Source organism: Crocodylus porosus, unplaced genomic scaffold (assembly GCF_001723895.1).
Source record: "Crocodylus porosus isolate Cpor-Errol unplaced genomic scaffold, CroPor_comp1, whole genome shotgun sequence".
Lineage (NCBI taxonomy): Eukaryota > Metazoa > Chordata > Crocodylia > Crocodylidae > Crocodylus > Crocodylus porosus.
The window spans coordinates 1,559,605-1,573,354 of record NW_017728939.1 but is presented as its reverse complement, the minus strand read 5'-3'; positions in this window follow the sequence as shown (position 1 = coordinate 1,573,354).

The window sequence follows — 13,750 nt, the reverse complement described above, 5'->3', positions numbered from 1 at the left end:
GCGCGCCCGCCGCCTCGACGGAGACTTCAGAGCACCCCGACAGGGGCGCAGGCGCCGCCTTCCAGCTGGGGCCGCCGCTTCGGGCCCAGGCGTTCCTGCAGGTCCGAGGCGAGTCGCCGTCCCGGTCAGGACTTGCGCGAGGCTGCGCGCTCACCGCCCCTTCGGCACCGTGCGCCGAAACCGAGCGAGAACAACCCTCGGGAGAGCGCTGGGGCCGTCAAAGGGCACGGGAAGAACACGCTCTTCTTTTCAAGCCTCCCTCGAAGCTCAAACGCAGCGCAGGGAGGTTGTGCCGCGGGTTTTCGCCGCGCTGAACCAGGAGGCGCCGGCCTTCCTCGACGTGTCTTGCTCTCCGTTTCAGGCCGGCTCCGGGCCTGCTGTAAATGAGCGACCTCGCTGCCGGGTCGAAACGAAAGGAAATTAGCAAGGAGCTTGGAGCCCAGATGTGTGGAAAATAATGGCTTGCAAAGCCTGCTGTTAACAGGAATGCTTTCATTTCATTGAAAACGGCTTTTTTAACTGAGCTGTTTGCAACCCCCAGCGTTGACTCAGTATAGGAGAACCAGAACGGGAAAGCGATCTGAAGTCAAACTAAGCGATGGTCCTGGTCTCTCACCGGAGTGAAATGCATAGACGGGACAAGCAGCACCCACCCGCACAAACGTGTTACATAAAAGGGATCCTGTGAGGTTTAGGAATCTAAGGTGCCTAATCCAACCAAAAAACAAGATGTTATTATTACTCATCATTTTTAACCAAAATATATAGCGTCAAAATCTTAACCTGACGGTACCCCTTTAAGTGCAATAACATCCAAATGAGGACATTTAAAAAAAACGGTGTCAAAGGAAAGAGGGGGCTGGCTAATGGAGCTGGTAAATAATCAAAGACATAATCATGTCTAAGTGCATAATTGCATCGGCTGAGAGGTGTCTGCAAAAGGAGGCCGTGACATGGGGTAACATTTAAACACATGCCTCAATCCATCCCTGTTCAACCAAGGGCTTAGCCACATGCTTTGACTTCAAGTGCTTGCTTAAGCCTCCTTGGAGTCCAGGGATGGCAGGCAGGCACACGCTAACTGGCTGAGCCGAGTCCCACATTGCAGCATGCGTTTTGCTGGAGTGCTTCAGATTCGCCCACCTCTGCCATCATTCAGTGACAAGCTAGGCTGATAAATCCACATGGCAGGCACTGAATACGCTGGTGATTCCTTTTCCCCCTTCTCTACAGTTTCTGTGTTTTGCATCATCATTAGCTAAATATATCACCGTGTGCGCGTGCAGTTTCAACACGTTCACACAACTTCCTTCCCCTCATCTCCCCGGTAGCAATTTCACAAGCCAGTCACTGGTCATTATGCTGCCCAGGCACGGTCCTGCCTTGCACGCGGCACCCTCACACATGCCGCATTCCCACTGCTCTGCAGTCTCCCCCCTGCCAGCTCCTCATGCACATTGTTGACCTTTATAGCTCACTTCAAGGTGCGCAGCATGTATTCCTGAACGCGCCAGGGTTTTGATGATCTGTCTGCATACAGCTATTTTTTTGCAGGCCGGTGTGATTTGCTTAAGCTCCAGCTGCACCTTGTCACCCCCCTGCTGATTTTTCCCTGTGAACTACCTGCTCTCAGTGTCAAGGTTTTCCCCTGACTTTGCTGAATGTACTGTCTTGGATGAAATTACCATGTGGGAGTACCAGAACATATTTCTTCAAGTGTCACAGCAGTGGGAGACCATGACAGCATGACAGCAGCCCGAGTGATAAAGACTAGTAATCAAATCAAGGTCTCCTGCGTGGCCATGCCATCCAAACCAGCCTACCTGAAAGTAATAATTTAAGTTTAAAATATCCTTGTAATGGTGAAAGATGACTAGTGTCATCCTGAAAAATGGAGGGCTGCAGAAGTCTGAAAAGCCCAGTTCTATGCCTAGGCCGCGGCACCAGAACCCTCTCCATTACCAGGATCCACAAGTGGATGGGTCCTTCCACATGGGGGACCTCAAATTAAATCCACTTATTCACCTCTTTCCTTTCCTTTTTTGTGTCCTTGCATGACAAGGATTATAGCAGAATTCACCCATTTCATTCAAATCTGTCAGGGCCCTGCTGTGGCCTCAAACTTGTGATCTCTGGGCACCTTAGCCCCCATGCCACACCAGCCCATTCACCTCTGAATACCGATGCGATCTCAGAGCTGAATGCCCTGAAGCCCTTACAACCCAGTCCATCACAACCTTTAAGCACTTGGAAGATCACCTTAAGGTGAGCAGCCACACATCTCCCCCAAGCCGTCACCCTCCTCTCCAGTGACCCACCACCACGACTTCCAGACTTACACTCTGCAAGTTATTTCCATGTCCACGCTCAAGGTGATCAAAACGTGCATCCTGGTGCCTACTGACTTCCAGCAACAGAATCTGCTTCTCTCCAACGATGTTTCTAAGCTAATCAGTCTCCTTCTTTCCCATTCAGGAAACATGCAAGTGTCTGTGCCAGCCCCACCGCTCCAAAGCATCGGGTGTCTGTCACTGGTCTTGGTGTCCCAGAATTATTCTCCAGAAGTTGCTGTGGGTAGAATGAAGCATTTTGCTACTCAAGCCTCTATACATTTTGATATGCAACCATTTTCTCAAGCTTTCACAAGGGACTGCAGGGAATCAGTCCCAGTCTTCATACCATTTCTTTAGAACAAAGTCTGGGGTTGGAGATATGTGATCCCCAATGAATTCAGCAGCTGCCTCTATAATGTGACTCTTAACTGTGATGTTCACTTCCATCCTGTTTCTATCAAACAGGATCAGAATACAGGCATTTCATTTTGCCATATTTAGGGGGAGTCTCTGTTCCTTCACTGAGTCCAGCAGTCATTGCATTACGGAAGTGGTTGGAGCAAAAGTGTCATGTCATCAGTGTAAGTGAGGCTGAGGAAGCAGGAGCCACCACTGGAAGTCCCAGCTCCTTCCACTTTCCAGAGCCCTCCAGGGCTTCTCTCCTGATCAGTTCTGCTTGTTGAAAAGGTCTGGGGACAGACCAGATCTTTGTGTTACACCTTGCCCAGCGGAAAACCGCCCTCTGTTGCTTGCTGATGTTGGCGGTTCTTTTGCTGCATGATTAGGGCTGAATATATTAGCAAATACAAATTCTCTCTAATCAGTGTCTTTTGGCTGTAAATCATTGCAATTGACCACGGTTCCAAGTCTGTTTAAAGTCCCTATTAGTGTTAGCTCCGGCGATTAAGCAGCAGAGAGGATTTAGCCTATTCCCAGGGCTGTACAATCAGGACTTGTAGTCATTTTACTGCTGCCTCACGATGTACCATAAATAGCCTGCAGAAGAGGCCTGTGTGGTCACTTCCAGTGCTTGGAGGTGGCCAGCTTGGCCAGATATCACCTACCTGGTGCTAACAACAGAGGTCAAGCATAACCAGTTTGTTGCAGTTGTAGCTTGGTGCATGTGTGTCCCTTCAGCCTATTCGGCCCCTTCTCTTTGGAGCTCCACAGATGACAGCACTGGCCAAAGCACGTGGTACTGGGAAGAAAACTTTGCTCAGGGTCTTTCACACGACCTCCTTTTGCAAACTTCCATGATCATTATCTCTTCTCACCCCACCTAGCAGGGTTTCACCAAAGGGCAGCACAGGGCAACTAAGTCTGGTTTTCCATTATTGGTCACAGCTGCTCTCAGGATGCAGCGCTGTGCCGAGATACCCACAGGCATTTCAAACAAGCTAGCCTGAGCACCAGAAGCAGGAGAGCTGCTGAGAAGAGGCACATTTGTTGGGCCCTATGCTAAACCAGCTTTACTGCATCCAGCCCTGAGCTAGCTCACATGGAGCTCATTCAGCAAGATCCACATTGTCAGCACCAGGCAAACAGGCAGGTGATTTCAGGGAGCCGCAGCCAGAACGAGTCACTGGGACAGCTCAGGTAGTGAACTCTTGATTCCTGTTCCTCTTTGCTGAAGAAAAACCCCTCTTCCATTCAGATTCTCCAGAAGGAGAAGTAAGCAATGTGATTGTGCTGCGTGAAATAACTGATGAAACAACTGTCCTGAACTGGCTGATACGAATAAATGCACCATTGCCCTCTACAGCTTGCCACCAGAACTGCTTGTGTGTGTGTCCCAGGCCTTATATTGCTACCAACCAAGCAAGAGTCTTCTTCAGCTCAGATGGCAGGATGCTTTTGGAGGACAAAGATCTGCATCCCGTTTTGTCTGAATTTTTGGCAGGCCACGGCATGCAGCACGGAGACAACCAAGAAGTTCCACAGTAGGCACAAACCAGTTCTAATGGAAATAAAATAAGAGATGTGAAATATATGTATATAACGGCTCTCAACTTTAAGACAGATTCAAGGCAGGAAATAATCTGTACTGCTGGGGGTGCTCATTATTCCAATCCCTTACGAATCAAAGATAAAAGACTGTGTTGATAGTGGAACAATAATGGAGTCATTCAGTCTAAGCAAGGGGTGGCCAACATGTGGCCCGGGTACCCAAAGTGGCACAGGCAGCCTCGGTGCACAGCACACGGCAGATCAGGGAGGGGACAGGCAGCGCAGTGGCAGACAGGGCAAGAAGCAGAAAGCAAAATACCGGATTGGGCCAGAAGCATGGAGCAGGGAGCAGAAAGCAGAGCAGCAGATCAGGGAAGGGAAAGGGATGAGCGTGACACGCAGGAATGGTGTGGAGCTAATTTTGGCTCACCTGCCAAAAAAGGTGGGCTCCCACTGGACTAAGGGATGTTCTCCATACACAGGACAGGGTCTGGATTTGCAGGTGTTTGCCACTGTAATCCCTGGGCCTCACAGCTTATTTTGCATCTTTGATCTCGATTCTGTAAGCCGTGCTAAGGAGGTCATTTCTAGCACCAGGGCCTTTCCCATCAATCTCCTCCTTGTTCCCAGCTTGATCACCCAGAAAAGTGGGTTCATCCTTCTTCCAGTGCTCGCATCGTTACACCTGGCTGCAAGAGAACCATCTGGTTAATGGACTTAAAATAGGTTGTTCTGGGGACGTGCAGAACACCTTGGCACAGAGCAGAAAGCAACCCAGCAGAAATGCAAACACTGGCGTTTCTCCCCTTTTTGATGCAACTTGTCCCCGGTTTTAGGTCAGTGGTTCTCACCTTATCCTTACTGTTTTTCCCAAACTGGGACCAGTCCCTCCCGTCTCCCTCCTTCTGTTTTGCCATACAGGAAGGGACCGGACATCCTGGCCCCTTTAGCTGAGATGGATGCTTTAGTCAGGGACGATCCTGCCTTAACTAAGGGGCTGGACTAGACGGGACATCCGCAGAGCTCTGCCAGCCCTCCTCTTCTATGTTTCTGGGATTATTTGTTTGTCACTGGCAGGCTGAGCACCTCTGGTTTGGATCCCAGGACTAAAAGGGAGGATTCTTGATACTGCTTTATGAAGGGGCCTTGGGCAATTCCTGAAGTACCCATGTCTCAGCTTGCCTTTCTGCTGCATAACTAGGATATCAACCACGTGGGAGTGTTGGGAGGCTTAGTTAATTAAATGTTGTTAATCAATTAATTAACATGCTTGGAGCTCCACAGAGAGATGGCATTACAGAAATACATAGTATAATAGTATGGTACAAATGCACAACACCTGATTTTCCAGGGGGGGGCTTGTGTTTGTTGTAATGATCTCATATTGCTGCTACATTTTTCACACATCTGGGTCCATTTGGACTCATGCTGGCCTGCGAAGGCAGGGACTCAATGGCCTGAGAGGCCCTGTCTAGCCTTATGTTCCACATGGGTTGTGATCTCATCCATGCAAAACGCTCTGCAGAATTTCCTGACTGAACCGACTGCTTAGTAATAGCACAGCCGCTGGAAGCCAGACTTGGATTTGGGCCCTGTCCATGGGGGTCATTGGGAACGTCTTTGATCACCAGTGAAGCTGTACTTTGAAGCACTGGTCACCAGCAACGTCACCAAGCGAATGAGACTGTTCTGCATCCCTGGTGGCCCTCAGAAGAACAACGTGCGCTTCTGAATCTATACACCACAAAGGGTCCCCCCACCAAAAAGGCAGTATATCCATCCTATTTTACAGATGGGGAAACTGAGTCACAGGGAGGCAGAGTGACTTGCCAAGGCCATCCACAGCAAGTGTGCGGAGTCCATGACTCCTGTCTTGCATCCCTGCTCCCTCTGGACCAGGTGTCACGTGCCAGGCTCTCCGACTTTCCACCAGCAGGTGATGGAGCAGCAGCAGCGATTGCTGAAGTGCTGCAGGGCTTCAGCATGCTCCCACGGGAGGCTGTGGGCGTCTGGTCCAGCAGCGCTGCAGGATCAAGCCGAAGGCAATCACTGCGCTCCAGCTGGAACGTGGCCAGGATGCCCCGGCTAATGGGGCCACGTGGTAGGACATGGAGTGGGCCCAGGCCTCCAGCACCCTTTTCTGTGAAGGACATGAATGCCACACAGCACAGCTAGGAGGGGAGGGGGTAGGAGGGAACTTTACACACTCACCCTCCCCACACCGCCTCAGTCACACATGCACCTTCTTCCACACACTTCCATCATTTGAAGGATGATGTCCACTAAGCAACACTCAGATACACACATCCATGCTCTACTACACCTACCCAAATACACACGCATTCTGTCACACACTGACACCCAGCACACCCAGGCCGTCACATATGCACACTCGCTAGGTCCAAGGATATGGTCCCCGCAGCAGTGCCCACCGTACGCTAACAGCACTCCCCGTCCAGCAGTGCACATCTAGCCACACATTCACCGACCAGACACAGACACAACTTTTTAAAAGCTTGCCCTTGTTATTTTGTTGGAAATAAACACCTAAGCTGCGGATCACACCTCCAGCGTCTCCGCCTCCTGGCTGACAGCTGCAGATATTGTCACACGCTGGAGAAATCTGATCTGGCATCCAGTGGGCAGCAAACTTACTTCCAAAGATAGGAAGTGGCAACATCATCCCCAGCACCTACTGACAACACCTCTGCTTGCCCCGAGGAGACTTAACACATTAGTGCTGTGTTATTTTTGGTGACGGCTTAATCCTGACACGGACCATATGGTGCCCCCCCCTTGGCCATCTCAGCTCTCCAGACTGAGGGGCCGGTCACAGATTATCTCCCTGTTGCTCTTGGCACGTCTTCTGCCGTTCTCTTTTCACACGTCAGGACCATTGCCGTGTGCTGTGCTGAAAGCCAATGGTGCAGCAATGCTAGCAGAGGTCCGCAGGTGACCTTTAGACCTGTCGTGGCCTTGGCTTGGAGCTAGCGGGAAATGGCCAGTGAGCCAAAAAAATGGGGGAAACTGGTTGTGTCAAACTGGAACAGACATTTCCCCCTATAGTTTATTTTTTGGTGAAACGTAGAAAGAGCAAAGCCAACCCCCTTCATTTAGAGTCAGCCTGAAATGTTTTATTCAACCTGAAATAATATATTCTGTTTGGGGTTATTAAAGCCTTTTGTTTTCACCTTTTGTTCTTTTCATGTGGATCAATTTTTACACACAAAACATGCCCTTTTAAAACACAACTGTGAGAAGCTTGGTTTAGAAGATGTCAATATGGAAAATGTCGGCTTTTCTAAAGCACAACATTTCATGTTGAAAGTATTGAAACAACGTGTTTCAACACTTCTAATATCTTTCCCCCATATTTTTGCAGCCAGATGTGTTCAAGCTGAATTCACAAATAGGAAGTTTCTCTCAATACTTCATTTATGGCAAACTTATTATTTGGTAAAAAAGAAAGAATGATTGCCTGGATCTCATGGAGATCATGGGTCAAATTCCTCAGTGGTCCAGCCTCCTCTGCCACTCACTGCTGTCAAAGCTTTTACTCAGTCTAAACCTCAGAGCCCAATTTATCCTGGCATGGGGCACTGATATAATTAGAAGGGAATATGGCTGATGTGGTTTTCAATAGACATTTCATCTAAGGAGGGAGAGTAGGACAGGGGCCGCTCTGACATTTTTTCTGTCACTGGTTACTTATAATGGTGTGAACTGAAGTTAAACGAAGAACGAGATTCTGATCCCAGATGTATTGGTACAAAACTGGATTTGCTGTCCTGAAGGTGGTGGAGTCACTGCAGATGATACCAGTGCCATGGGCATCAGCATCTAGGAGGTCCAGAGAAATGTCGTACAGCAATGATAAATAGGACACTCGCATGAGCTGTTAGAGCAAATAATGGCTGCTCTAGCCTCTGGGGTGGATCCTTTTCACGCTTAAAGACCAGTAGGATCTTCAACACATGCCCAAGTCCAAGCCCAATGGGGATCAAACCTCTGATTCGCTTGTAATCATGGCTGAGAGCTTGTTCTTTCACAAGCGATTAATTTTTAAGGACCTGATCCAACAGCTCCACTGAAGTTGAGGAAAGTCTGTGGTAGGCAACAGATCAGGACCTTAAAGGAGGAAGACGGAAGAAGGGACAGGGTGCAAAAAGCAGGAGGGGTTCCCATTTTACTTTTACACATTTGTCTTGCATAGGAGTCACCCTCAGGCGAGATCAGCTTGTCCCCACTGCCAACTTTAACATCTCCCACATGCTGCTCATCCTGGGAACGCTCTCTCCTCCCGCTTCCCACTTGGATTGTGGCTTACATTTTCTTGGGACACTGTTTAACTCTGCCTATTCCTTTGCCAAGAAATAAATGCTAAAGTCCGTTTTGAAGTGCAAACCCCATTCCCAGACAGAAATCAAGGTGCTGCATTTTGAAAATGTCAACATAACTGCTCAAGAAAAAGTCCCAAATTTGACTCGCATTTGAAAAGATGCAGAAAAACACATAAAGCATTTTTCAGGGAACTTTCTACCTACCAAAAAGTTTTACTGGGCCAGTTGCAAACCTTTATCACATGGACAGCCTCTTGCAATGTGTCTGGACAGGGCAGAACTAAGTGGGATCCCAAACCCAGCTGAGTTGTTAAATTATTTTCTCCAATATCATTAAATACACTGAGACTGAAGCAGTGATGAATTCAACCTGGGTGGGGAAAAAAAAGGCAAGCACAGAGTCTGTTGCTGCATGCCTTACCCTCATTGGCAACCCTTCCCTATTAACTAGAACAGCCCCATTAACTAGAACAAGATGCACGAACAAGGAATTCTCATGACGGGGTTTGCAAAATTAACTGTTAATTAAAAAAAAAATCCTCATCTCATGTACTGAACACAAGATTCAAGCAGAGTCCATTACCCTAACCCTGCCTCTTTCACTGACACGTTAGCTCAGAGCAAAAGTTCATTGCCAAGGTAGAGACAACCTGGAAAATGGAATGAATGTACAATGCAGATACTGATGGCATTAATTTGAATAGCATAAAAAGCCATGGCTGCTCATTCTAATATTAGCACCCATTTCTATTTAATGTGTTCTTAATTATAAGCATTTTTCATTTCTTCCTTAAAAAAACTCTGTGCATCTCTTTTTAGGTTTGCCCAGCAATACTGTCTCTCTCCTTTCTCGCATTGAATTAATACTTCCAGGAGAATATTCCCCGTCACACTCCCCCCAAACCTCCCTCTTTGACCCTTCCCCAACTGATTCCACTGGATTCAGCAGTTTCTCATCATTGCATCAAATTCTGCCACTGCTGATGTTCAGGTTGTACCAGAACATCCAATTTAACACACAAATCAGGAACAAAACCTTTGAGGCTGCGTGGACGGAGCACAACAGATGGACAGTGACTTGCTGCTCTAGCTGTCAAGACTTGGAAGCTAATAAGAATCGTAAGCATCCTTTTCATCTTGTTCCAGTCCTAGTAATCTCCTTACCCTGCAGCCTAGATTGTTGCTTGCTTTGCGCACTGGGAGCACTCCTGACAGCCAGGCTATGCCAGGCAGGCTCAGGACCGCCGAGCTCTGCTCTTGGGGAGACGTGCTTTCTTCTTGGCAAAGGGGCTGGGCTGTCCAACCCCCAAAATGGGCCATTAAGCTTTATTAGAGATTTAGAACCAATTAAAAGGTTTCCCCCCAGCCAAAGAGAGGTCCGGGTGGGTTCTGAGGGGAGAATTGCAGCAAAGAAAGCAGCAGAATAAACCCAGAAGAAAGCATAGCATTTGGGTCACAATAGCAGAATGGGAAGCAACAGAACAGCCTCCTGTTCTGCCCCGAGCTCTGGCACAGGGCGGCTTTGTGAGTGTCATTGTTGCTAAGGCCCCTGACTTCAGGCATTTTACGTAAGCCCTCTGTTCCTGGAATCAGGTTGTTAGTAAAACCTCCCCGCTTTCATACATAAAAGGTTGAAAGTTTTAGTCTTCAGAGCTGAAAATGTGGCCTGGCAAGAAATAACCAAATTTTTCTCTTTCCTTTTTAAATTCAAGGGGACTTGAAATGGTGCTTTTGGGTCTCCTGGTGTGGGGAATACTAGAATGTGGGCAGGAGCAGCTGGGCGGTGAGCGCTTGTGAAAAAGCTGGTCATTATTCCTCTCCAGGCTCAGTTGGCAGAAATGTTGAGCACTTCTCTTTCTAGCTGAACGCAAAAAAGGCACTAAGCATTTTTTTTAAACAGGCTCTTTGCATATCCCCTTCTGGAAAACACAATCCTGATCCTCCCTGGTCATTTCCAAGCAAAATTAACTCATGGTTTTGAAGTGCTCTGGGTTCCTTGGGTGAGAGGAGCTCTAGAAGCAGACACCTTCAATGGTAAGGAGTCAAATTCCCCTTCTCTATCCCTGGGGCAACCCCAGTGACTTCAGGGTTAGTGTATGGTTGCAACAGTAAATTCGGCTTGTGAAGAAATCCCTGGGAAGATGGCCTGCATCAAGAGGGCTGCACTCCATGCAGGAAGAGATTTGATAAAAGAGGGCTCTTCAGTCTAGCAGACAAAGCAATAACAAGATTGAATGGCTTGTAGCTGAAGCTCAGCAAATTCAGGCTCAAAATAAGGTGCAATTTTTGTTAATGGTGAGGGTAATTTGCCACTAGAACAGTCTTTCAAGGGCTGAGGTGGATTGACCAGCACTGGGAAAACTTCAATCAGGACTGGGTGTTTTGCTAGGCAGGTGAGTCTCAGTTTGACGGGGCATTGGCTCAAGGGAGCCTCGGGGCCTGCGGCATACAGGAGGTCACAGTAGCTACTGTTCCCTTGTGAGCGTCTAACCCATAAATTGCCACTCAGCGGGCTTTGGCCTTGCTGCTCCAAGCTAGGTGTGACTGATACACCTGTTCCTAGTCTTGCTAGATTACCAGTCCCTGGCCAGACGGCAGCACCCACCATTCCTCTGGGTCTCTAATAACTCCCCCAGCATCTGCAAAAGCTTTAACATCACTACCCAATCCAGGCAGGAGAGGGGCTCATCTGGTTTCTGACTCACACACACTGGACATCCTCCCACTGAATCAAGGTGTTTTTTTGGAAACCTATAGACTTTGAGTCTTCCCAGGAGATGCGTGAACAAGACTGAGGGGGTATTGATAGTTGAGCGTTAGCCACTTTAAAGAAAGAAGTTCCCTGTCCTTGAGCAAAAGCCTGTGCCTTCTGCTTGCTTCATGTGCGTTGATCCCAACCACACAATAAATCATAAAATCAATAAATAAGAGAAAGTCCGGACTTTGGCCTGATTATCCCTTTATTCAAATCAGTAGGAGTTTTGCCACTGGCTTCAGTGGGAGTAAGACAGGAGCCCTGGGAAGAACAGGCCCCTGCCTTGCTTTGCCCCTATCGCAAGCTGGGGACACCAGAAACTCTCTCGGATGCCATTTTTGCAAATTCCCTCTGCAAACGCCTATAGGCCCAAGATTCCCAGGGGATGTGCCAGGGTTGCAGCAGACCTCCTGGCTTTTTCCATGGGCCGGGAGCCTTGTCCCGGCGGGATGCTGATCCCCCACAAAGGAATCCTTGTAGACAGTTCGTCCCCGCATGCCTCTGTGAGCTTTTGAAGGGGAGGCTCGACTCCACTTGGGGCAGCGAATGCTTCTTTGGGGGCAGCGAATGCATGAGTTAAGCCCCACTGGTATTTAGGTGCTATGTACGTGAATAATAATAATAATAATAATATAATCCAACAAGCTTGTGGGCACCACAGCAGCAATGCATTTTTGATTTGTGGCTTTCATTTTCAGTTGGCTGTCTCCAAACCCTGGCTATTTGCATACTGGTGAATGGGGGCCTCTGCCGTCTCGTGCAGACAGGGCAGCTGAAGCACTCCATGAAAGGATGGGAACAGGCTGTCATGAACCTCCCTGTCCTATCCACCCCGCCCTGTCCACCCCCCCCATCACACCTGGAAACGATGGCCTGCAAACTAATTCCAGCTGTGCTGTCTGCATGATCCCTAATCTGCTGAAGGCAGATTATTTCTGCTGCAGTGTATGCAGCAGCTGCCTGGGTATTTATAAAATCTATTACTTCTCCTACTAGCTGTATTTCCATTCCTCCTCCCTTCTCCCCACCATGTCTGCACGTGAAAATAAGAGAACAACGTGAGGGCACAAAACAAGGGAGAGGAGCTCATGAAAAGGGGAAAGCTCCCAGCTACAAGTGCTTTTAATTAATCAGATGTAAATTGAGACATGACTTAATGTAAGAGAGAAGTTCAGTAGTGGGACTGCCCGCGTTGCTGAGTGCCAGTTCACGTTTCTGAGGCCAGGAGTGAAGAGGGACTCACAGGAAAGGATGGGAGAGAAAAAAATTGATCTAGTTACCTCTCTCCTTCCAGGATTTGATTCCACCGTCCATGGAGGGGAGACACAGGCAATCAGCCACCTCCCCGTCGTAGGAAACTGCTTACTAACATCCAGCATTTTCATTGCTTGGTTAATCATCATTTTGAGGGAGGAACTGAACTGCACGTCTCCAAGGTCTCGCAAGAAAGGCCATTCAGAAAGGGAGCTCAAAAAATTTAGAAATGTCACGTGGCAGGCCCCAGGAAATTATGCAATCTGACTTCCATTCCTTTGCCTTGGAGCCCTCAAGATTGCATTCAAGTTATTATCAGTCTTCTCTCTGCAAGGCTAGAAATTTACTTTTTTCTTTCAAATAGAAGGTGCGATTCTCACAGAACTCGCGTGCCTCCAGGCTTCGCAGACAACATCAGCTGTCGCACAGGTCTCTCTCCTTTACACTGTGAAAATTGGCAATGGTGACTCAGGCATCAGTTAGTTTGCTACTTTAAGGAGCCCACACAGGTTCCCTAGATTATAACACAGAAAATCAAGTGCCTATTTAAAAAGCACAACAAACCGAGCGATGTTCAGGACCAGATGCACTCAAATGCCTTCTGAAAGCCTGGAGGCAAATTTCACGCACAAGGTGTCTGCAACCAGAATCGTGCAAAAATGCAACCAGTATGCTCAAGGGCCTGGTTAGGCTCCTTGGCCCCTAGTTTTGTGGGTGTAACAGTAATGTGCCTGCAGAAACCCTAACGTTCGTGCAGCAAATGTGTCTTTTGTGATCAGCCTGCCTTTCTACTGGGGCTGCTCTACCATTATTTGGGACACAGTCATGCTTTGAGCCCCAGTCACAGACCAGCAACCCCCCAGGGCTAGGAACAAAATGACAGTCCCTGCCCTGGAGAGTTTTTGATCTTACAGGGGGGAAAAATGTTGCAGAACAAGAGAATTTACTTCACAACCCCTTGGAGAAGTCTTGTTCCCTCTGTGTTCACAAGGGAGCCGAGTTTCTCCTGTCCTTCGCTGTGGAGTTAAATAGAGAGCTCCTGCAGGGAACCATTACGAAAATGGCAGATCTCAGGAGGCCATTCACTGCTGGAGAAAAGGCAACGTTTGGCTATTGTATTT